Raw genomic sequence first — 25,078 nt, forward strand, 5'->3', positions numbered from 1 at the left:
GTTGGCAGAACGGTCCCCTGAGGGTACCGAAGAGAGACGGGCACCGTGAAAAGAGGTGTTAACCGCTCTGCTTCGGGGGGGACTACCCTCATTTGTCCTGAGCCCTCGGACGTCAGGACTTTTTCCCAGCAGCCTTCTTGGCGGTAATAACGGTCCGCAGATCCGTTCTACCCCTCGAGGGCTGCTGGGTTTGAGAGCGCCCTCCGTGTCCCCGAGATTTTTGTGGGGGAGCACGAGAGGACACACTCTGTTTTTGAGTGGCACGATGGCTAGCGCTCTTTTTAGAGGAGTGAGGCTGCTCCCGCTCAGCAGCCTCATAGAATGAACGGCGGGGGAGAAGTCTTTGGAGTGCAACTGCCTGTTTAGAGGCCTCTTGTGATTTAGCTATCGCACTGTTCACAACATCACCAAATAGACCATCAGTGGAAACCGGAGCATCTAAGAGAACATGTTTTTCTTTTATGTCGCTCAGATTGAGCCACAGATGCCTCTCAGTGGCCACCAGGGCTGCCATAGACCGCCCGATTGATTTAGCGGTCTCCTTGGTGGCCCTGAGAGACAGATCCGTGGCTCTGCGTAGTTCAGCCACTGTGTCTGGACCAATACCCCCGCCCTCCTCTAAATCCCCCAATAATTCAGCCTGATAGGCCTGCATGATAGACATCGTATGCAGACACGCTGCAGCTTGACCAGCGGCTGCATATGATTTATGAACCAGCGATGAAGTAAATTTTACTGGTTTAGAGGGAAGAGAGGGAGCCTTCAAGGAAGATGCCGTCGCTGGAGAGAGATAGCTCGCGAGCGTCTCTTCCACCTTCGGCATCTCCCCATAACCATGCTCTTTATAATTGTGAATGGAAGAGTAGTGAGAGGTTTGTGTTGTGTAAACTCTGTAAGACATAGGTTTCCCCCACGATCTCGACACCTCGGTGTGGAGATCGGGGAAAAACGGAAGGCTTTTTCTCTGAGGCTGTGCACGAGATGGCAGGAAGCGTTCGTCGAGTTTACTTTTCGAGCGAACGTCCTGCCTATCCTCTGGCCACTCAATAGATAATCTGTGAACTGCTCTCGTGACAACATCGAGCAATTCCTCAAAAGCATGAGACTGAGGTGGCGAATCCTCAGACTCAGCTTCAACACTAACAACGTCCAACTCCTCAGAGCTGGACAATTGCAGTATTGGTGCCTCCATCGGGGGGGAAGAAACCGCAGCGCGTGCTTCCACACCCTGATGAGAGGCACTGGATCTATCAGAAGGTTGCTGAGATAAGGCAGAGCCCGTCTCAACATCCACTGATAGATCCATTTGCGAACCCCAGGTCTGAGATCGACGCTGTGCCTCGGCAGCAGCGGGACCAGAGCCCTGGGGAACGTGATCGGGATTGAACCGTGCCAACCGGGATCGGAGCGTACGCAATGGAAGCGCACAGCAATGCACACAGTCACCACCCTCGAGTGCTGACTGGGCATGCTCCTCTCCCAAACAAACAACACAAAGAGTGTGTGTGTCACCTCCCGTTAAATAACGCGGGCAGGGATGGACACACACTCTAAACTGCTGCTTGCTCGCCATACTGAATATATATATATATAGACAGACAACACCAAATAACAAGGACAGATTCAACACAGAGCGCGACTGAAGACTCAGAAAGCTTTCGTTTTCTGTTTCGGGCCGGCTTTTATAGCTTCCTGGTACGTGACGTCACCCGCCTCTGACGTTCCGCCACACCATTGGACTGATTTTACATGTGCTTCAAGACGTCATCACGCAAAGCGTTCCCCATAGCGTCATTCTCGACGCAACGGGAGTTCCCTTGAAAGGGAACTGGCTAGGGGTCCCGCTTACAGCGCCAATCCCCTCAGAGATGACTTCCCTAAAAAGGCAAAAGACCTTAACTCGCTAGAGTGTGGAACTGAGAAAAATGACTTTTAGTTGTCCCGCCAAATTAATTATAGGTAGGACACTGGAAATCTGGCAAATAGATGTTTTAGTAATTAAAATTATATACATAAAAAAAATATTGAGCTCAAACTTGACTTTTGACCACTATTTTAAAGTTACTGTACTATGCCTTTGTATTGTCAGCAAAAAGTGAGAAGTCATGCCAAGGCAAAAGGCAGTAACTTCCACATTATCAATATTTGGTTGCTGATCACCATTAACAAAATCATTATAGTAACACCTGTATAAAATCTAGTGATCATGGCATTTATTTTGTATGATTTACAATTATTTATAGCCATCTACTTATTGCTATCCTGTGCTTTGGTTGCATTCTGATGGCATTATTAATACATTTGACATGACAAAATACCTCCATAGATATATTAGTCCAGCGTTGGCTTGACCGTGTTTAAGGCGGTGCTGAAGGTGCCAGCGAAGTTTTGGCACTCTGCCAGCTAGATGCATGAGTGTTTCAACCAGGTCCGGTACCCGAACTGGGTGAGGCGGGGCTTTAGTTCTTTGTTGTATTCATCTGCTACGGCATGTGTAACATTTTTCTGTCAACTCTGCATAATCCTTCGCGATCGATAACGCACGTTTGTCGATGGAGCGGTTTCAGACCATACTAAATGTTCTCACCACATTTGTGCAGGACAAAGCTCTGAGGACATCAGAAGTTAGAGGGACTGAGGGCAGCTGTACAAAGTGCACAGGCTACACCGTAATTTTAATTTTAATGGACAGTAAAACAAAGGCAGATAACCATACAATCTGGTAGGTAGCATTATTTGATAGAACACCGGCACAGTAACTTCATATTGACGCGTGGCTAAACAAAGGCAGAGTACCGTAACTCAATTTGAGCGTTCCAAAACAAAGCCAAAGAGCGGTAACTGATGTTACGGTGTTCTGCCTTGGTTTCTCATGGGCTTTTGGAAGTTACTGTTCAGACAACTCATTATTTTCTTGAAAAAACAACGGAATTGATTCAAGATACTCCATATCCACATGATAAAGGAGGTCTTGAATGTGCCAAAAATATAAATAACTCATTTTCGACCAAAAACGAAGTTACGGTCTTTTGCCTTTGCACGGCAGATGAGGTCAGACACTTTTTTTTCTCTCCAGATGAGTTCCCCAGCCGGCAAACCCTGGTTTGAGGTTCCTCCAACACCCTTGGCAGTCAGACTTGGCGGAGGAGTCTGACGCCAGGCCCAGTACTGTGAACGCCCCCTTAGTCAGCCCCTGTACTGCTCTAGGTGCCTATATGTAGTGATTTCCCTCGGATAATCCCATATGTGTATTCTTCTACGGTATGATTTCCCCATTGGCAAACCTGTGTCTTTCCCTTGACAGTGTCTGCTCTGTCATATCCCCGTGTTTGTAGTAATCCCATCCCTTTCCAGGTAGGACTACCTCAGAGTTTTCTTCCATATGTAGTATTTCCCCAATGGTCAATCCATATGTGTATTTTCCATGTTACCTCCCTACGGCAGGATGTGACCTCCGTAGCATCCCTTTCCATCTGTACTTGGCACGCTTCCCCAGTGTTATCCAACCAGTCGTGGCTGAATAGGGTAAAGCAGAAAGGAACAGCAGCCATTGACCTTCTCCTTGGAACTTACATGGTGTGATGGGAAGGGTCAGTGCTTGTGGCGCTTTCCATATGGACCCCATTCATCAGTATTGACATACCGTTGAACATGACTGATTGAAAGGGAACGTCTAGGTTACCTGAAGGAGGGAACGGAGATGTTACAGCCCTCCTGTCACAACCCTTAACCACCTGCTGAATGCCAGGGTCACATCTCAGCTCCTTAGCACTGTAGCATCTGGACCAATCAGACACACACAAATTATTCATTATATTTAATGAACAATCCAGCAAACTCACTCTCCCAATGAAGGTCTATGAAACTTCCCCCAAAACTAACATCCCAAATGAAGCTAACACACTGGCAGAACCTGGTGTCCTGTTACAGACTGATAAGACTTTTTACGAGCCCAAAAGGAATTTGCAGAGAGTTGTGACTCTCACTTAATTCTTGCTGAGAAGGAGAAATAAACCCTTTTAATCCTATATATTCTATATATAACCACTTGAGAAATGTATAAACATGTATCTAATTTTCCCATCTCATGATTTTCTTTTTATGTGCTTTGGCCTATGTATTCATTCTCTCTATTAAACTCTTTTCCGGTCAGTTGATAATACCTAGAATATCAAAATCAACTGCTGGCGGTAGATCCTTTTCCTATTTAGTACCAAAACTTTGGAACAGTCTTCCTAACATTGTCCAGGAAGCACTCTGTCAGTTCAAAGCTAGACTAAAAACACATAACTTTGACCTAGCATACACATAACACATTATAGACTTTTATAATTCAATGTTAGGCTGCATAGATTAGGTCAGCCGGAACTGGGAACACTTCCTATAAATCCGTTACATCATAAGAAGAATGGGGTCTATGCTAATATTAGTCTCTCTGTTTATCCCGAGGTTAACCGCAGTCCGCAGGATCCAGGCCGTATCCAGATCTGATGAAGGATCTGCGCCTGGACACGACGACAGCGCAGTCCTGAAATGTCAACTAGGCTCTTCCCTGTGAAGGCCTCCCTCCCCTCCCTTTACCTCTATACAGATAAAGCGTTGTCGGGATAATTCCGGTTCGCGTGGCTACGTGGAAGTGATAAAAATTCTGTATTATACATTTTAAGGCCAGACAAGTAGTATGTTGAGGGTCGATTTGTAGGGAAGGACTACACGCCTGCGCACATATATTCAAACGCACATACCTATAGACTGAACTCGTAATGTGCATGTGCACACCATCGGCATTCTCACTGGTTCGCGTTTTTTGAAGTTTGCGCAGAAAGAACTTAAGAATTTTCTGTTAAAACAGTGTCGTGTTAGCGGCCCATAAGTTAATAACTAATGATCGTTGCGACGGAAGTGAATCAAATCAAACTAACTTTAGTTGGACAATAACTTTATTCTAGAGCTGCTATAAAGCCAAAACAATCTCTGTTACTTTAATTTCCTATTATCAATGTAAAGCTGCTTTGGAACGATCTACATTGTTAAAAGCGCTATATAAATGAAGATGACTTGACTTGACTTGACTTGACTTGACTCTTTTGGATTAATGTTTCAGACATGCATACTATGGTTAACCAAAATAATATATGTAACATGTTTAGTCTCTATAAACTCCAATCTTCGTCCCCCAATTTGTTAATTTACATTACATTTTGCTAACTTTGTGTCATCTTGCTGTCTTTATATACCAATACATAACTAAAATGTAAGTACTCTGAAAAAGAGAGTATAAAAATCGAGTGTCTGTAGTCCTCGCAGGGCGCAATAAACACAGCTACTTATTTCCATTCGGAATGAATGAAATGATTGGCTGGGCAACTGTGGGTGTTTCTCAAAACCAAGAATGCAAAGAACGGACTTGTGTTCTTGGGGAGAACGCTCTTGCTAGTTGTTCTTGGAAGAATGAACTCACAAGGTGATAAGCACACAGAACGCTGCTGACAGATTGAGACGATGTGTTCTTGCTGGTATTGCGCAATAATACCCCCGCACAGACGGCGTCTGCAGTACCCAAACATAACGAGAATTATTGACGATAACAGCCAGGCTTTATCGCCCAAGCCTACCCTCAGCTCAAGGGATTAATGTTATGTATATTCATAACAATAAAGTAACGCTTATGGAGATTCTCACTTCAGAAAACATTTGAGCACATTTTCGATTCGCCATAAATGTTCGTAAAAATGCCAATATTTGAAATCTACACAGTTGATTTCTCGCATCAAATGTTCTCAGAAGTGAATTTAGTGATGAAATAGCGTACGAAATTGTAGAAAAACGACTTTTTGTATTGACCTGCCTCTCCTTCCTCGAATGCCGAAATGAATGCTGGGATATTTCTGCCATCAAGTTCACACAAGTTACCAAACAGTGCATCCTCGGTAAAATGGGCGTGTCAGGAACACTTCCGGGATTTTTAACCGTTCTTGCCAAAATGCAAACTTGTGTATTGGGACAGTACTTGGGCCACAAAAGATGACGTTTCACAAGAACACAAGAACACAAGTACAGACAAGAACACAGATTGAGAAAGGCCCTGTCACTCTCCCTCGCTACCATGGCTACTACCCCTGCCGCTACAGGAGCTGCCCACATTCGCGTGCCCATTTGATTCATGGAGAGAGACACACGGAGATCTGTGGGCTGATAGTGCGAGTGCGGGAAGCGCGAGGACGCGATCGCTGATTACATTGGACTTTGGACTTTGCTCTTTGCTGCTACAGTACTGTGTGTGCAACTTTTTTTTTTTTTTTTTTTTTTTATTATTTATAAATAAACACGCCCACAGCTCCGCAAGCCGACCCTGTCCTCTGAATTGTGTTACAGCGTCCTCCAGCAGTCGCTTAGGAGACATTTTTGTCACTACAGCTGCTCCGGTGTCGAAACAATGGCGGACTGTGTACAGCTCACTCAGGGCGGGTCTATGCTAAAACGGCAGTGTCTGTCAACAGTCGTGGGAGGAGCCTGTGCAAAGTGAAGTCACTTTGCCCAGATTCTGCGAACAGCTTGTTCTGAGACAGTGCTTATGATTTATGGGGATTTAAAAAAAAAAAAACACTGGGTGGATTTTTATCATTATAGGGTGGTTGTGTACACACACTGCCAACACACATTAATGTTCAAACACCATGTAAAACTGAATTTTGCATAATAGGTGCCCTTTAAAAGTGATTATATTGGTCTTTCTGCATCATGCATCTCGTCTTTGTTGGATCTTCTACAGCTCACCATAACTATTATTAGACAGATGAATAAGTGTGAATGTGTGCATATTGTGAATACATTTGATGAAGGTGGTTTCCTGGCTTTCCTTAACGCCTTTCAGTAAATGCAAATACCACAAATTAATAACTTTTAATTCATTAAATTCAAGTTATAATATAGTAAAGTTCGATTTCAGTTTTTCTACATTAAAATCACTGGCCTCTGACAGTATCCAAACGTATTATCCGATGAGTATTAATGACCCCTATTTACACCTGTTATTCCTGGTTAATGTTCCGGGTTGATGCAAAATCCAATCTCTGCAGAAACTTCTGAAGCACATGTCAGTATCAGGAGTAAATGACAGGCTGACAGCACAGAGAAAAATGTTAATAACAGGTGTAGGTTATTGGCTAGTAACAGGTGCCAGCCTAGTTACACTGACATTTGTTTCAACCATGTTATTCAACTACTGGAGGGCTTGATGGTATGTCTTGAAAATAAAGTAATTACCCAACAGACACCTCCAGGAATCTAAGGCCTATTTGAGTGTCAAGCTCTTCACCAATAAAATACCTGCATTTACAGAGAAAAACAACTGCTCACCATCATCTTCTTCGAGGCAAGATCCATAGTTCTTCTGTTAGCTATTTGGAGGTCCAGTCCTTGAGCATATTGACGTGAAAATGTGCTGTTCTTTCCTGGCCTTATAATTTCATATGTGACAGTGCTACCTTACGATGTACTGAGAAGTCTTAAATTTAAGCCCACCGGCAACTATGGTTGCCGCAGGTTATAGTTGTCATCCTTTTGTAAGTATTTTTCTAGATGCTATCCATGTTTCATGTCTCAATGACATGCAAGCAAGCAAACAACCAAATAAAGGATTTCAAGAATTTTTTGTATACTTAGTCAAAAGTCCAAATGGCAACTATAGTTGCCGGTGGGCAAATGCTTTGCAAGTACATATCTCAAAGACCCCAGGCAACAAAATTTAATTTTGTAACAAAATAATTGTTTTGTTTTTTAAACAAATGTAATTTTACTCAGTTTAGTAATGTTTTTACTCCACATTTGGACATTTTTACACCACAAAATGTATATAAATAAAAAATATATATTTTTTTTTTCCAAGAAAAGTTTTTAATGTAAAATTCACCTTATAAAATTTACCCACATTTCTAAATTTCATTCATGGGGATAACATGGATAATTTGACATGGTTTAGAGTAAGATTGTTTGCCCATATTTTTGAAAATGCAGTTTTAAAAGAAAAAAAATATATATATATCACTTTAACCAGTAGATGGCTGCAGAGCTCTAAAAGTACTAAACGTTTAAAACTAAAAGACATCTTTTCACAAGTTTTTCCAGTTAGATTCATATCTACATATTATGAAATCACAATTATAACAATAAAAGTTACTTTTTTTGTCCTGAAAAAAAAAAAAAAAATCAATAATGTTACATTATGATTAGAATCAAACCGGATCAGGATGTTACAAAGAGAAAAGTTGGAGTCTTTAGAGTTCAACATTTATTTAAATCTTCATTATCTGTTTTTCATATAATTCTACAGATTTAAAGTATGCCACTTAATTTCTGTCTATGTGTGTTCTGTTGTTTCTGATTTAGAGGATGAATTTTGTCCATTGACAAAATTAATTTGATTCTAACCATAATATAACATTATTGAAAAAGAGATTTGTTCCAGTACAAAAAATGCCTAAACTTTGACAAAAAGTAACTTTTATTGTTATAATTGTGATTTCATAATATGTAGATATGAATACAACTGGAAAAACTTGTGAAAAGGTGTCTTTCAGTTAGTCAAATAGCAAATAGTGGAGCTCTGCAGCCATCTACTGGTTAAAGTGATAATTTGTTACTTTTAAAACTGTTATCCATGTTATCCACATGAATGAAAGTTAGAAATGTGGGTCAAAAAGACCCCGAACAGCACACAAGGGTTAAGACAAATGGATTTGTTGTTTGTTGTGTTTTCATATTCAAGAGATTATAAGCTATATGCAGATTTTTTGTGTTCGCAACTATAGCTGTCGCACATTCAAATACGATTTTCAAGAAAAGAAAAAAAAAAACTGGGGAAAATAAATGCAGAACATGTTCACATAGGACACTATTAACACGACTATATGCATGAAACCATTCAGAAATATTTGGGCACAAATGGGTTAACACAGGATAGAACTCTTTAGCTGACCAGAAATGAAGCATTGTTTTCTTGACACAGCATTACCGTATTGTTCCGAATATAAGACCCTGAATACAATACGACCCCCACCCCCCCCCCCCCCCCCTTTTCAAAATATACCTTTTTGTGAAAAGGTTTTTTGAAGACCAAATATTTATTAAATACAATACATATACATATGTAATTACAAATACATTTAAAATTTAAATTTTACTGGTAAATTGTACGAACAACAATCAGATTCAGAAATAAACACTTTATAGCTACCATAAAAATAACCTGAAGTTCTCATTTTTATTTACAGTGACAGATGCTGTCATGTAAAAAAAACACAGGTGTTTGATCTAAATTACCTATCTGATCCAGGGGATATGAATGTTTTTCCTTAGTCCGATCACATAGCGCTGAAAAGACAGCTGTTTCTCCCTGAAGTCGGAGGGCTGCTTAATGAGAGTTGTTTGATGACTCCGCTGCGTTTATCAGTCCTGGGGGAAACACTCGTTTTACACGGTTTTGGCACTCCCCATTGTTGCTGGTCTATTATTGACCCCGAATATAAGACCAATTTTTTCAGATGCATTTCCAAGAAAAAAAAAACAAAAAAACATTGTCTTATATTCAGAACAATATGGAACTGTGTGTGTGTGTGTGTGTGTGTGTGTGTGTGCGCGTGCGTGCGTGCGAGAGAGAGAGAGAGAGAGAGAGAGAGAGAGAGAGAGAGAGAGAGAGAGAGAGAGAGAGAGAGAGATAATATCTCAATTACCATATTACCTGATTTCTGATCATGCGACACTGAAGACTGGAGTAATGGATGCTGGATGGATTCAGCTTGCCAACAGCGATAAATTACATTTTGAAATTTGAACAGAGAAAACAAAGGGGAAAATCACAGAACTGTCTGGTTTGGCTCTGTGAGAACTGCTTGATTGATCACACACCTGACCCTTTTTTAGCACAAATGTCACACCTTTACTGGCACATCCTAGATTGTGCTCTTTGAACCTTAAACACTAAATCACTTTTGACCACCTTCTCCTTCTTTGAGCAACTTTTAAAACACACAGAGCTCCTTTTGTATATCCTGTTCTTAGTGCAAGACCACTAGCTTTTTTGTTTTAATGTAGCATACAGCTCTTCCATGTTCTTCACAGGAACTGGAGTCAGCATTTTTTGCAAGCAACTATTCCACAGTGAAATTATTCCATGTTCCTCTCTCTTTCTCACAGTGTGTGTGTGTGCTGAATAGGCCAATCTAGACTGACTGCATTTGGTCGAATGGATGTGAGATGAGGTGGGAGAAAGACTGTTTTGTTTGTTTGAGTTATGCAGATTTCATGGAGATCAGTGCAGGTTCGCTTCTCAACTTCTACTTCCTACTGTGAATAATTGAAGCAGTTTATTTTGTGGACCAAAAATTCTACTTAGCTTTGGTGAATCACTTGTAAATTAAAAGATAAAATGGACTGAATGCAATTACCATAAAACAACAACACACAAACAGGCTTAAAGAAGTTGTACTGCATCAAGCTGTGGTTGTGTGTTATCCTACTGTAATGCATAAAACGATAAAATGCACTGATTCTTGCATAGGACAACATTGTTTTTTTGTTTTTTGTTTTTTTACATGGCAACATTTCCATCTTAAAATTAATTGATAATCACTAGAATGTTCTTAATACAAATTTCCCATTTCATTTGATTTTTCTCTATATTCAAAATTATGACATTACATCATCACTTACTCTTCCAAAAATTCACTCAGACAGTAACTAATTTTGTGATATTTTACTGGTGACTAGACAAATAAATAGATGGAAAATAATAATAATAATAATAATATTAATAATTATCCTGAATTCTGAATACATCAGATTTATTTATTGATGCATAGATTTAGCCAATTTTGTCCCAAATAATCCCATAAATTACTCAGTTCAGTAAAAATGCGAAGTGTTAAGCAAAAAGGTGGTAAAATAAAAATAGAAACCTTGACGTTTTATATTAAGTTGGTTAATTAAATTAATTGTGACGACCAATTAATTTTAAATGAAACCATCGCTGGTGTGTAAAACAGTAAAGAGTGGCTATACATAACAAGGGGCAGAGATAATAGGAGTGTAAAATGAACATGTACAATCAAAAATACAATTAACTTAAAGCTGAAGACTGACTGAGATACAGAATTGATTTTCTTTTACAACAGTGAGCAGGACAGAGGTTATTTTAAACAGAGACGCTTCTCCTTTACCCTTGACCTAATCTGGTCTCTCCTCTTTATCTCCCTCCATCTGCCTCCAATCACCTAACAGATAAACCTGTCCGTCTGCTAAAATGAGAAGAAGAGAGACGTGGGGGAGAGGCTGTGTGGGAGGGGAGGGCCAATGAGGTGGGCTTGAATTTTAAATGTATCATAAAAAAGAAAACAAATCCAAATTTACATTACTGGGGTGGGAGACTCCTCTGGGACAGCACAAGAGGCTTTTTGATGGATGAATAAAAGTACACTACGAAGGGAAAGAGTGTGGTAAAAAAAAAAAAAAAAAAAAATCCTGGATGACCCGATTTTGTAAATTTGGCCCGTGGGAATAGAGGGAGAGGAAGTGAGAGAGACTGAAATGTCACCGATTTAGGAGATGCATTTGGGGAAAGTGATATCGCTCCTCATCCTCTCCAGCCCCAGCTAAATAAGAGAATAAAATTTATCATTGTGGCAAAGAGTGAGAGGAGAACGACTGAGAAACTTTTCACCCTTCAGCAGGTTACCGTGTTCTCATTCTATAAATCCTCTAAGATGAATACTTTTTAAAATGCCCTGAAAACACAGATCCTTGGAGGAGTGTTTGAAGTTCATTGTGAGGGTTTATTGGAATATCCAAAACAAGATTGCAGTCACTCCCTGCTGTTTATTGTTGGATTTGGAGTGAGGTATTCCTGAGGACTTAAGATGGATCAGTTGTTGACTTCCTAGTAAGGTGGTCTCAGGTCAGGTAAGTCGACTTGATCGAGACCAGATAAAGATGAATTACTTTTAATATGAGATCGGCAGAGACAGTTTGAGAGGGATAGAAATGATATCAATACTAAGAGACCTCTAGAAGTTATTTCTGTAGAACTGGAGAGGTACACTGCAAACCCTTTCATTTGCTTATATTTCCACAGTTAGTTCTCATCAATTATTGAAGCAAGTTGTGTATACTATGAGGTTTAAAACTATGTGTGACCCAAGCTCATTGAGAGGGGGTCCGAGAAGCAACACACTCTGTTTGTTTTCATCTTACAGATCACAACTGCTTCTTTATCGCCATGATATCTAAAAGTTATGGGCCTTACAGGACAAACAAATGGTAAATGGACTGCATTTATATAGCGCATTCACCTATGGCCACCAAAGCGCTTTACATATAGCCTCACATTCACCCATTCACACACCGACGGCGGTGTCAGCCATGCAAGGCGCCATCCAGCTCGTCGGGAGCAGCTGGGGTTAGGTGTCTTGCTCATGGACACCTCGACACTTGGTCAGGTGGAACCAGGGATTGAACCACCAACCTTCCGGTTTGCAGACAACCTACATTAACCACTGAGCCACTGCCACCCCAAACACAAACACCAAATAAGACAAACAGTACCACAGAACACTTGCTGAAGACACAGAAACCAATGCAGCTTTGTTCAGGGTATCCTTTATAGCTTCCGCGGTATGCTGTCCTGGGGGGACGTTGCACCAATCAGGATTGAGATATTTGCACACGTGTTTGAGACGCAATCACGCTATGGCGTTCCCCATAGCGTTGACATCAGACGCAGTGTGGAGTTCCTTCGACAGGGAATCAGTATTGTTGGTCACCAGTAGGGGTGTGACGAGATCTCGTGTTACGAGATCTCGCGAGATTAAAACGCGACGAGATTTCTCGTCCAGTGAAATTTTGTATCGTGAGTTAAAAAAAAAAAAAAAAAAAAAAAACTTTGTCTCGTGAGTTGTTGTGATGTCAGCGTGAGGGTGAAATTTGTATTGAAGATGCCCCTGCCACTTTTAAATCATTTGTGTGCCGGGCCAATCACACACACACTCCGCACACACACACACTCACTGGGTGCTTCTCAATTCTTATTTGTGCATCCTCGTTTCCTCTCCTCGCTTCCTTTCCTCGCGTCTCAGCTCCGCCCCCTGTAGGATGCGAGGGAAGGCTGCAAGGAAAAGACGCGAGGACGGAGGGATCGAATGAAAGCTTTTTTTATACATTGGAATCCTTGATCACTCGAGCGTCACTTCATCGCGTCATCAGCAGCGCTCAGAGGATCTGCCCTCATGATGTTGAAATTTGTTTATTTAAGAAATTCATAATAAATAATAATAAAGAAAGATACCCTGTTGAAATATGTGAGGTGTGTGGTTTATATAAACTGCAAAAGTAAAGTATAAATCAAAATTATTGTGACCGATGTGAAGGGGGAGGAGAATTTATACGTGCGTCACGTTTTAGTCGATAAAACTCTTCCGCATAGGATGCACCTGTGTATCCTCGCTCATGACTCCTCTGGAAGCCTCCTCACTCCTCGATCCTCGACTCCTCATGGTGCAATTAGAGAATTGAGATGTCCTTCAAGATGGCTGAGCTCGATCGGTTTCCGGGTCATAGGATGGAGGACGGAGGAGAGAGGAGACGAGGAGGGATATTGAGAAGCACCCACTGTCCCTCGCTCACTCACTCACTCGCGCGCACACACACACGCTCACTCGCGCGTGCACACACGCACACTCACTGTAACCGCACTCTCACTCACTCTCGCTCACACTCAACCCGTCGTGGAGGACCGTTAAAATTAAACATGCTAGTCTTTCTGTTGTGAAGCATCACAGACGCGTTGTCGCCCACTATGACACACTATACGAAATGAAACGATCGAATCTTGCGTCCCGACGCCCGTTGTACTTTACGAGTCTCCACGAAACGGATCGTGCCAAAATAGTGTAATCTGAACCAGGCAGGTAATAAACATTTGACCTATCACGCAAAGAACCTATTAAAGCACTAAGACATGGGAACAGTATAGCTAACATTCACATATCACAAGTCATATCGACATCGCAATATTAAACAATGTTATCGCACATCGCAGCTTTTCCTCATATCGTGCAGCCCTGCCCAAAGGTCTCAACTGCTGCCAGAAATCGTCGACATGCTTATATTCTTGAAAAAGAACATGACCATATCTTAGGCTTATCTTAGTTAATTTATCTCTTTTTCATGCTTGAAGAAAAAAATTGTTTCTGTTTGAACTTGTAGTTTTGAGAGAGCAGTACTTTGATTATGGATACACACTTACTGTTTGCATTTAAAGTGTTATTTCAGTTATTTATATTTATTTTATTTATACTGTTTTATTTTTTTATGTTCGATTTGTGGAAAGGAGTTAGATTTCTCATGTGAAATCGTACAGGGAGAAGTAGAGTTTATAGCAAAACATTTTGCAGTGTTTGCATGTCCTTTACTGCATAGAATTCATTAAAATAGAAGTAAAATAACATTCATTACAAGTTGATTTCAAAATGCACATAAATTGTTTTGCATTTTGTGATTTTCAGTTGAATAAAAGACTATTTTCCATTCATATATTTCATCATTGAGGATTTCTTAAAATTGTGTAAAAATCTCGTCTTGTCTCGTTCTCGTGAACCCAATCTCGTGTCTCGTCTCGTCTCGTGGAGTAAGCGTCTCGTCACACCCCTAGTCACCAGCATAAGGTACAGAATGTTTTGCACACTATTACCAGCTCGGGATGCTGGTTTCCTTGTTTTTTGCAATTTTGTATGGAAAGTGTATGCTTTCACTATTGTCTAAAATATGTCATGCTCCTGACTGCAATGACATTCATTTTACATTTATTAATTTGAGAAAGTTTACAATTTCCTTGGTGTCAGTAGCTGTTGGTTGGATTTTAACACATAAAAGTTCTCAAATGTGCATGAAAGTACCTAAAAGAGAGCAACAATTCTGCTGTATTCAGTTGTAGTTACATACTACTGATGTTTATTATTGTGCCTCCTGAATAAACCAGTTACTTTTTTACTTTACTCAAAATTTCAGATTACTCCACCAGCAATACGGTATTTCAGTATAACCAGCATAAACAAGCATGGACTAACGGTAAGGCCAGTTTACAGTTTACATAACAGGATCAGGAGAAACCAGGGCAGAACAGAGTGTTAGTTTTCTTTTTCCTTGTATAGGACTAACACAACACGTCTGAGTAATAATGGCCCTCTTGACAGAGTTGGAAGATCCATCTGAACTATAATAGAGCCTATGCCAGTGGGGACTCTGGCATGCCTGAGGTTATTTTACACTTCATACCACAGAGCACAGTTAAAAAATAAATAAAAAAAACCTTAATAAAATACTTACACAGAAGTATACACAGAAATGAGAGGTAATGAGAAAATACTACCAGCTCTCTCATTGGTGTGGCTGCATTCTTGTTTATGAACTAGGTTTGTCCCCTGTGGTTAAGCTAAACTTAAAATTATAGATGATACAAGTGTTTTATTTATTTTCCTGCCTATCATATGTTGACGGTGAAAATCTGACTGCCTGAGGTTACACATTTTATCAGCAAAGTTTTCTACTTAAGGAAAAACAAACAAAATTGGCGATGCATGGGGAAAGTTAACATTTCCTAAACTGCCATTTCTTTGTCCAATGTCTTAATTTGGCACAGAAGTGAGAAATTCCCTTGAGCCTGGAGCCAGCTCACAGTGTGCGGAAATCTTTAATGTGCTACACTGCCAGATGTTGCTGATAAGGAAGAAGCGAGCATTGGTGCTGTCATTTTTGAATAAATTTCTCGCTCTTCGTGCCCTTCTGTGCCTGTGTCACACAAACATTTACACACATTTTTTTACTGTTGTGCTCCCCATCACACATCAAGCACTAATTTAAAAATGAACTCTGTAAAAAAATCTAATCGCAACAAATTGGTTTGCAGTGGCAGGATGCTGGCTCAGGGAAATGAATGCCCGAGGCCATCTCCCCACACCAGATTCAGTCCTGTCAGTGTGTGTGTGTGTGTGTGTGTGTGTGCAGAAAGACAGATAGAGGCAAGTAAACTTTAAAGCAAGTGAAGCAAGAAGTAATCGTGAAAAGATGAAGAGTCTTTAGTTTCTCAGGGCTTCTAATTAACTCCACTGTGTTATGTTATAAGTGGATGAAGACTCACTGTTTTGGAGAGAGAATGCCACTCGTTGCTAGAATCTTTGATTAGCTAAAAAAAGCAGAAAAATAAGAAATGATCTGTCATGCATCACCCCCATATCTTCATACTGATATATCATTAATTATTTGTGAAAGCTGGAATGTCTAAAAACTCATTATAAACATACCAGCAAACCTCACATATTCTGCCTGGCTCCGTTTCCCTAAATCTTGAGCTTCTCTCTAAAGTGTGGTAAATTTTATTGTGTGAAAAGAGTTCATTCTCTTGTGTTGAGGCATGCAAAAAGTGCAGCAATATAGTTCCACATTTAGAAAAATGTTTATCAAGAAATCAAAGTAGAAACACCACAGAAAAAGTAGAAAATCATCAGAATCGCATGAGCAGAGAAGTGGAAATAAAACACTGAATATTGATCTTTAAAGTTTAAACAACTACTGTACTATTTATTGTTATTGTCTAGCCTATATTTTATATATAGCCTAATATTTATACAGTATGTGTGTGTGTGTGTGTATATATATATATATATATATATATATATATATATATATATATATATATATATACACTTATTAACTCAATTGCAATTTAATTGAATAATATAAGTGTATATATTATGTATAATATAACAACTTAAAGCATTTGTTAACGTATAGGTTAATGTTCTGAACAAATATAATATAATATAAATGTTTTTTTTTTTTTATTGTTATGTCCAGAGTTTTCTGATTGCCTTTTGTCAGACGTTCTTTTGATTTCCATCAAATTTCGTCCTCCTGTGCAGAGGTAGACAGTTGTTATTCTAAAAATCTTGCCAAAATAAAGGAATCCCCCCCATCCGTGCCTTCACGGGAAGGATTTCTCACTCTCTCATATGTCGAGCCAAGCTGCCACCTGTTCTACAAACTGTCTGTAGTCAGCCACCATATGCCATACAGCTAACCATGTGAAACCAACTCCAGCACTCGTGAATGACTCGTGAATGGCCACCATTTATCTTGATCTGGCTTATTCACCATTTCTGTGTGCAAATATTTAATACCTAGCACTGGACAAATTAACAAAATTTGACATTCAATAATACATCTGTAAAGATTTAAAATGTAAAAATCGACGATTTTCAGCCACTGTCTACAAATTGTGGTATCCTTCACTAGAAAACCGAAAGTTACTCACTTTACTCTTTGAATTCTTGCACCCGGGAACAATACAAGTCAACACCAATGTGACTAAGGGTATGTTTATGTGGCCGTTCAACGTTAAGTCAGGGAATAAGACACAGCCATAACATCTAAAAAAAAAAGAAAAAAAAAAAGGTTATTTTATTCCTGACTGAGCCTCAAATGAGACACAGCATTAAGGTCTTATTTGTTCGAGGAGAGAGAAGCTGGCATAACAAAATAACAAAACTGTCCAATTGACTGCAATGAGTGCAGAAAATGAAGTAGTAAAAGTCTTACAAAACAAACAAATAAAAGGGTTATATCACATTGATAATCTCAGAAATAAATAAAGGGTGGGCAAAAAACAACAGTAGTGGCCTGTATGTATGTGCCTAATTTAAGAAATAAAACACAGCATACATGAGAAATATGCACATTTCACCACATGAATACATTACAATTCACAGTTTAACCCCTGTTGTTCAAATCAATCAGTAATTAGACTCAATGAAATAGTATACACTTGAAACAGGGTACAAATATTCTTCCTAACTTATACATAAACACTTTAGGGGAATAAAATGAGCGAAACTCACTCTTACTGAGACTGAATCACACAGAAAAAGCTCACGTGGTAGCTGGCACACGTGCAATGTCACATATTGTTGTTCTCCCCTCTAACATGGCATAAAGAACAATAATAACTGCATGTTCCATTAATATATGAAATAAACAGCGTTATTAAACCTTTTACTAACTTTTCAGAACATATTTTAGATTAACTAACGCTCAATCTCCATCAACGTTCCCCAACATTCCCCATGGAAGATCTCTCACGTGCAGGAAGTAACACAACACTCGTATGAGCGGCGAATTAAACTATACACTCGATAAAAATCACACGACTGTTATCACCACAGATTCACAAGTCAATATCAAACTGGAAATGTTCTCTATTTAACAGTTTTATCAACTATGTCTCCCTCTGTGTAACTTTGAACTGCGCCCTCTTTCAGTCTGAAGTAATGCACACACTCTAAAGGGGACATCGCGCGGCTGAGTCAAAGCATAGCTGCATATAAGGATGAATCACCTGAGAAATTAATCAAATATCAGGCTATTCCTGCCCCGTTTACATTTACATGACAACAATGTACTAAAAACAGAAAAGTTTTTCCTTCCTATGCATGCCAGGCCAGGCCAGTATTTTGCGAGGTCACTTTGTTAAGAAAAACTATTCGCCTGTAGACTGAACACGTAATACGCATGCACACGACGTCACCGTTTTCACAAATTTGCATTTTTGTAGTTTACACAGAGACAATAAGATTATCAGTTTCAAAAACAGTCCAAAAGAAAACAAAAATAGGTAAGCTTTAATCTTTAAAGGGTTAGTTCACCAAAAAATGAAAATTATGTCATTAATTACTCACCCTCATGCCGTTAAACCTCTGGCTGGTTCAGAAACTCTGGCTGGCAAAAGGCTGGTTCAGAAAACTCTCAGATTTCATAAACTAATATAGGTAACACTTTAGTTAAAGTTCCAGTTCTCACTATTAACTAGTTGCTTATTAGCATGCATATTACTGACACTGGTCATTTATTAGTACTTATAAAGCACATATTAATGCTTATTCTGCAAGATCTTATTCTACATTCCTAATTCTACCCAATTCCTACCTAATACCTAAACGCAACAACTACCTTACTTACTATTAATAAGCAGCAATCAGGAGTTTATTGAGGCAAAAGTCTTAAAGTCCGCGTGAACCGGAAGTTGCAAACGATGTGTTGTGACGTATTTCCCAGTGAAAAGGAATATTGAACAGAGGGCAGGGTTTTACTCTAGCGCTCCTCCTCTCCATCTCTCGCTCATAGTAGACTAACGGTTTGAGGGGAGTGGTTAAGCGTTTCCCAACCCAAGCCGTCAAACCTACATCATCAGAGAAGGAACGGCATTCCAGACCGGAAGTAACTTTTCAGACTTTGATTAAAGATTACGACGGCAAACAATTTTTTTTTGTGTATTAACTTGCACGGATTAATTTTTCACCACAAGACTAGTAATATGCGCTAACAAAGTAAATAGGGTCAATTTTGATTTCAGTTGGACTGTAATAGTGAGAATTGGACTCTAATCTAAAGTGTGTACAAAATATCTTAAAGCTGCAGTCGGCAAGTCTGGCAGATTGAGTGGACTTAGCCAAAATTTTGAATGTTTACAACTCTCATGCCCCTCCCCCACTACCAACGAGCACCCGCCCATCGTCAGTGCGTGTGTACCTGATTTTCTGTGAACGCGTCCGTCTCTTCAGCATCGATCAACACCATGGACTCGGAGGTAGGCTGCCCTGGCTAATCTATCCATAGATAGCAATAACCGAGGAATTGGAAGCTTGTTATTAGATTTTCTCTCCGCCATCACGCTTCGTACAATCTTCAGGCGAACTTCAGGCGTGTCGTGTGCATGTGATATTGTAATGTGCGCGTCTGCGCGAGGGAGGGGGTATCTGTGGCATGTGCACGAACTGTGATTGACAGTCAGATCTCACACCCCCCTGCGCTGATTGGACCCGATGAGACGGGAGCGGTGGATTTTTGCAAAACAAATAACACGCTCCAGGTGGAGTTAGAAGCTCGGGTTTTTTTCTAAAACCACCTTATTTATGTTGTTCTGTCGGATTATAGTGTCAATTTCACTGAATTTGATCAAAAAAATTTTGCCGACGGCAGCTTTAATTTGTATTCTGAAGGTGAATTGGTAACACTTTAGAATACTGTATCTTACTTACTGCATAACTAATAAGTAATTATTGAAGAACTAATAGGTAATTATTCATTAACTACTTCTTCACTACTGTTAACTACTAAGGAAGATGTGTTAACTAATCAGTATGTAATATATTTTTATGATTGTGTTAAGTAACAGTTAGTTAATCAATAAATAATGAATTCTGTCATAACTCTTGAAGAACTACTACTAATTATCTACTAATTAAGGTTCAAGAAAAATAACTAAGAAGTAACTACTAATGAACAGTCATACAAAACTAACCTGTTTTTATATTTTATATACAGTACTGTGTGTGTCTGTTTTCCTCAGCATAGAATGCCATTGAGTAAATTCATGTTTGAGGCAATGACTAAGGGAAACTGAAAATATAGGGAACTTATTAGTAATTCATAAATAATTATCAAATAATTCTGCAGGAATTACTTAGAACCTGGAACAGTATTCTAAAGTGAGAATATAAGGAACTCATTAGTAATTAATAAATAATTATCAAATAATTATCCAGGAATTAGGCTACTTATAACCTGAAACAGTATTCTAAAGTGAACATATAAGGAAATTAATTGGTAATTAACAAATAATTATTAGATAATTCTTCAGGAATTACTTGGAACCTGGAACAGTATTCTAAAGTGAGAATATAGGGAACTCATTAGTAATTAATAAATAATTACCACATACTTCTGACTCAAATCAAACTTACTGTAAAAAACACATTATTAACGGTATTATCTAAACCTTTGTAAAATAGATAAGTTATCATACATTATGATACATTTTGCTAATTAAATAAAAAGTTTGCTTATTTGCAGATCAATATATAGCCTAGTAAATGTCTGCACTTATCTTTCTTATTAGTGCTGAAGAATGACTAAAACTGGCTAGAAAATAAAATAAAAAACATTGATCAGTGCTTTTTACTTTTCAAGTAATTACCTTTGTACTTTTACTAAAGTAATTTTGAAAATGAATAGGCCAATAGTTTATCATTTTACTGGAGTAATATTGTATTGGGTTATCTGTACTTTTACTCAAGTACTTGATTTGTGTACTTCATCCACCACTCCACTGCTAAAATAAAACGGTTTATTGTAGTAACCACTGTGTATGACTGTTCATTAGTAGTTACTTCTTAGTTATTTTTCTTGCACATTAATTTATAGATAATTAATAATAGTTCTTCAAGAGTTATGACATAATTCATTAGTTATTGATTAACTAACTGAAACTTAACACAATCATACAATTCTATTACATACTAATTAGTTAACACATCTTCCTTAGTAGTTAACAGTAGTGACTTAAGTGTTAATAAATAATTATCTATTAGTTCCTCAATAATTCCTTATTAGTTATGCAGTAAGTAAGATACAGTATTCTAAAGTGTTACCGGTGAATTAAAGGATTAGTTCACCCCAAAATGAAAATTTCCTAATAATTTACTCACCCCAATGCCATCCAAGATATCCATGTCTTTCTTTCCTCAGTGGGAGAGAAATTATGTTTTTTGAGGAAAACATTTCTGGATTTTTCTTCTAACAATGGACTTCATTGGTTACCATTGTTTTTAAGTCCAAATCAATGCAGTTTCAAAAGTCTTTGAAGTGTTTAAACGGGCTGTACCCGTATAACAACCTCTTCTTCAGCTGTGATCGCATACAGCCCGTTTAAACACTTCAAAGACTTTTGAAACTTTTGGACTTAAAAACAATGGTAACCAATGAAGTCCATTGGTAGAAGATTTTCCAATTGAAACCAATTGGTTTTCCTCAAAAAACATAATTTCTCTCCCACTGAGGAAAGAAAGACATGGATATCTTGGATGGCATTGGGGTGAGTAAATTATTAGGAAATTTTCATTTTGGGGTGAACTAATCCTTTAAGGTCTTACGGGTTTGGAACGACATGATCGTGAGTAATTAATGACAGAAATATTTATTTTGGGTGAATTAATATCACTGTAAAGCTGCTTTGAAACAATCTGTATTATATAAAGCGCTATATGCTGACATGGCTCAAACTGCACATGCTATTTGCTAATGTTAATTAATGTAAATCTGTGAACTCACATTCAGTCTCCATTCTGGTATGTAAGGCCCACTTTTAACCAATCAAATCAAAGGGATTTAAAACGGAGATTCACATTGACTTTAAAAACATATTTCCTTATGGTCATCATAAAATTATCGCTCCTTTTAACTGTAAAGCAGACCGGGTCACACTTATATGAATACAGAGAACGCCTCGGTTACGACTGTAACCTCGGTTCCCTGAAGAGGGAACGAGCGTTGCGTCGAGAATGACGCTATGGGGAACGCTTTGCGTGATGACGTCTTGAAGCACATGTAAAATCAGTCCAATGGTGTGGCGGAACGTCAGAGGCGGGTGACGTCACGTACCAGGAAGCTATAAAAGCCGGCCTGAAACAGAAAACGAAAGCTTCGTATAGTCTGAAGTCGGGCTGACAGGCATGAAGGAGATATGGCAGGGCGATGCAACGCTCGTTCCCTCTTCAGGGAACCGAGGTTACAGTCGTAACCGAGGCGTTCCCTTTCAAGGGAACTCGCGTTGCATCGAGAATGACGCTATGGGGAACGTCTATACCAACGCCTCCATAGCTACAAGTGTCTGTCCCGTGTGAAATCTGGTGAGCAGCACTAGGAAGACAAAACATGAGACCCTGGAGCAGAGTCTAGATCCAGAGAGTAGAACCTGACGAAAGTGTGCGGTGAGGACCAGCCTGCCGCATCACAGACGTCCTGTAACGATACTCCTGATATAAGGGCCTTAGAGGCCGCCATACTCCTTGTAGAATGGGACCAGACAGCCATAGGAGAAGGCTGCCCAGCCGCCTCATAAGCAAGTGAGATAGCCTCGACCACCCACTTGCTCATCCTCTGCTTAGACACTGGACCTCCCTTGTTAGGAGACCCAAAGCACACAAATAATTGATCACTTTTACGCCACAGGGCAGCTCTGTGGACATACGCGTCTAACGCCCGCACAGGGCAAAGCAAATTATTAGCCTCCTGGTCAGCATTTTGAAAGGGAGGAGGACAGAAGGCCTGCAGAACAATAGGTCTGACCACATTAGTGGGGACCTTGGGGATATAACCCGGTCTTGGATGAAGAAACGCTTTAACCATACCCGGAGCAAACTCTAAGCATGACGGAGCAACCGACAATGCTTGAAGATCCCCTATCCTCTTGAGAGAAGAAATAGCGAGAAGGAAAAGAGCTTTCAGAGTTAAAAACTTCTCAGGAACCTCCTCAATGGGCTCAAAGGGGGCCAGGGAAAGGCCTTGCAGCGCAACGGACAAATCCCAAGGTGGCACCCTAGAGCGAACTGCAGGCCTCAGCCTCCAAGTGCCACGAAGGAAACGAGATACCAAGGGGTCTTTCCCCACAGACATTCCACCCAAAGGAATGTGGTAAGCACCTATGGCCGCCACATAAACCTTTAAGGTGGACGGGGTCAGACCTGCAGTGAACCGGTCCTGCAGGAACTCCAGAACTGTACCAATTGGGCAGTTGACTGGATCCAACCGACGGTCACTACACCAAGAAGTGAAGACTCTCCACTTCAGGGCATAAAGTTTCCTCGTGGAGGGAGCTCTGGACTGTAGAATGGTCTCAACAACCTCAGTTGAGAGACCTGACTCTATGAGCTGGGCCCCCTCAGAGGCCAAGCCCACAGGTTCCACAGTTCTGGGCGGGGGTGAAATATCGAGCCCTCCGCCTGGGACAGAAGGTCCCTCCTGACGGGTAGCTCCAGAGGAGGCCCGTCGAGGAGCGACACAAGATCGGGAAACCATACTCTGCCCGGCCAGCGCGGGGCTATAAGAAGCAGGCAAACCCGGTCCCTGCGAACTCTCTCCAGAACTCCCGGGAGCAGAGCAACTGGGGGAAAAGCGTACAGACGTAGCCTCGGCCACGTCTGCACCATAGCATCCAGTCCCAGAGGAGCTGGATGCGTGAGGGAGAACCAAAGTGGACAGTGAGACGTCTCTCGAGACGCAAACAGATCCACTTGAGCTTGGCCAAACTCCCTCCATATCAGCTCCACCACCTCTGGGTGGAGCCTCCATTCCCCGGGCCTCGGCCCCTGTCTCGACAGAGTGTCTGCTCCTATATTCTGGACCCCGGGGATGTAAGCTGCCCTGAGTGACAGTAACTTCCCCTGGGACCACAAGAGGATATGGCGTGCCAAGTTGGATAACGGGCGCGAGCGCAAACCCCCTTGGTGGTTGATATAGGCGACTACCGACGTGTTGTCCGTGTGTACTAACACATGGTGTCCCCTGAGATCTGTGATAAAGCTCCTCAGAGCCCGGAAGACAGCTAACATCTCTAGGCGATTGATATGCCAGGAACGATGATGGTCTTCCCACAGACCTTGAGATGAGCGACCCTCCAGGATCGCTCCCCAACCCGTGAGGGAAGCATCCGTCGTTAGCAGTTTGCGACGACAAGGAGCTCCCAACACTGGGCCCTGGGACAGGAACCAAGGTTTCTTCCACATAACCAGGGCACGTAAGCATCGCCGCGTGACCTTGATTGTGCGAAATGGGTTGCCCCTCGGGGAAAACCCCCTGGTCCTGAGCCACCACTGCAGGGGCCTCATGTGCAGTAGTCCAAAAGGTATCACGTTGGAAGCTGCTGCCATGAGACCCAACAGTCTCTGGAACTGTTTGACAGTGAGTAGTTGGCCTAGCTTTACACTTTTCACAGCTGCAAGGATGGACTCTATACGTGGCGGTGACAGGCGCGCCTGCATCGACACTGAGTCCCAAACCACGCCTAAAAAAGTGGTCCTCTGGAGTGGAGAAAGCACACTCTTCTTGGCGTTCAGCCGTAACCCCAGCTCTTTCATGTGGGCGAGAACAACATCTCGATGTTGAACCGCCAACTGATGCGACTGAGCTAAAATCAACCAAT

This window comes from Abramis brama (genome assembly GCF_963993115.1).
Source record: "Abramis brama genome assembly, chromosome: 3".
In the NCBI taxonomy this organism is placed as follows: Eukaryota; Metazoa; Chordata; class Actinopteri; order Cypriniformes; family Leuciscidae; genus Abramis; species Abramis brama.